Here is a 1,149-nt window from a genome sequence, read left to right as displayed (position 1 = left end):
CGGCGCCGCCAGCATCCCCCTGCTGCATCAGGGGACAGGGTCCCTCCCTCAGGGGGCCCAGCCTGCGCCGGTGGCTCCCTTTCCCCTAAACTGCTCTGTGGTTATTTGCACAGATCAGCATCATGTTAGGATGCCACCAGACACCCGTGCCTGCCCTTCTCTCCCAAAGGCCTCATTTCTTACTTATCTCCCAATTACAACGTGGCACAGCTGGAAAGACCTGAATTCCTAACGCCCAAACCAGGCAGAACCCATCTGGCTGTGGGCAGGGCAGGGAGCTGTTGCCTTTCCCCTTTCTGGGTCCATCTCTTCACTGAAAACAAACACAGAGAGGCAAGAGGGAAGCCTCCACCCTGCAGGGGACATTTTGTAAGCCCTGGTGCTGCCCACAGGAGAGCCAGCCTGTCCCCAGGGTGGGGACCTTGCCTGGGCATGTCCCCTAACAGAGACTGGGGACAGGACCGCTGCAGCCGAGCAGGGAGGCCGAGGGGCTGGAAGGAGGATGGGACAGGCTGTGCAGCCCACAGAGCTCCTGCTTATGGGGTACGCAGGGTGCTGAGGGGCAGGCTGAGCCGGGGTGGGGGGGTCCAGGGCCTCTTGCCACTGACCGAAACTGAGCCCCGATCCCATGTCCTGCAGTCGGCCTCCCCCCATGCAAGGTGACCAGCCTGATTAGAAACACGTCAACTGGAGCAGCGAGCTGATTACGGTGTGAGCACGCATGCCGCTGTAATCCCATTAGCATTACAAATCCTAAATATAGCAGCACAAATCTATCTTGTCTGCTTCCCCAGTCCCAGCGGGATGCTTGCCGTGGGGACCGCTCCTTACACACAGCGTCTCAGAGCAGCTCAGGAGATGTCTTGCCTCCGCCAGGGAAGATTCCCGTGTGCAGGGAGAAGCCCAGCTCTGCTCCTTGCCCCCGTCAGCGACTGGGGCAGCCCAGCGCGGGCTGCGGGAATGCTCTGCTCTGGCCCTGGGAGGTACACAGCGCGGGGAGAGCACAGGGCAGAGCAGGGCTGAGCCCCGGGGCATGAAAAGTGGATCTAAAGCATAGTGCTTCATGGGGTTACACAGGCGGATGGGACCAGGCTGAGATCAAGAGCCACTCGCTGAGCACAGCTCTTCGCTGGCTTCTTGGGCAGCGTC

At 60.7% G+C, this 1,149-nt stretch overlaps 1 protein-coding gene across 1 annotated transcript in view; it reads right to left on the bottom strand.

The window, feature by feature from the left end:
* CRYBA1 (crystallin beta A1) overlaps positions 1–1,149 on the bottom strand; it is a 9,238-nt gene that overhangs the window by 6,776 nt on the left and 1,313 nt on the right. The gene's annotated exons all lie outside the window — the stretch shown is intronic.

This window comes from Egretta garzetta, unplaced genomic scaffold (assembly GCF_000687185.1).
Source record: "Egretta garzetta isolate BGI_Z169 unplaced genomic scaffold, ASM68718v1 scaffold108, whole genome shotgun sequence".
Classification (NCBI taxonomy): domain Eukaryota; kingdom Metazoa; phylum Chordata; class Aves; order Pelecaniformes; family Ardeidae; genus Egretta; species Egretta garzetta.
Note: the sequence above shows the minus strand (reverse complement) of the source record. Positions and strands in the feature narration are given on the sequence as shown.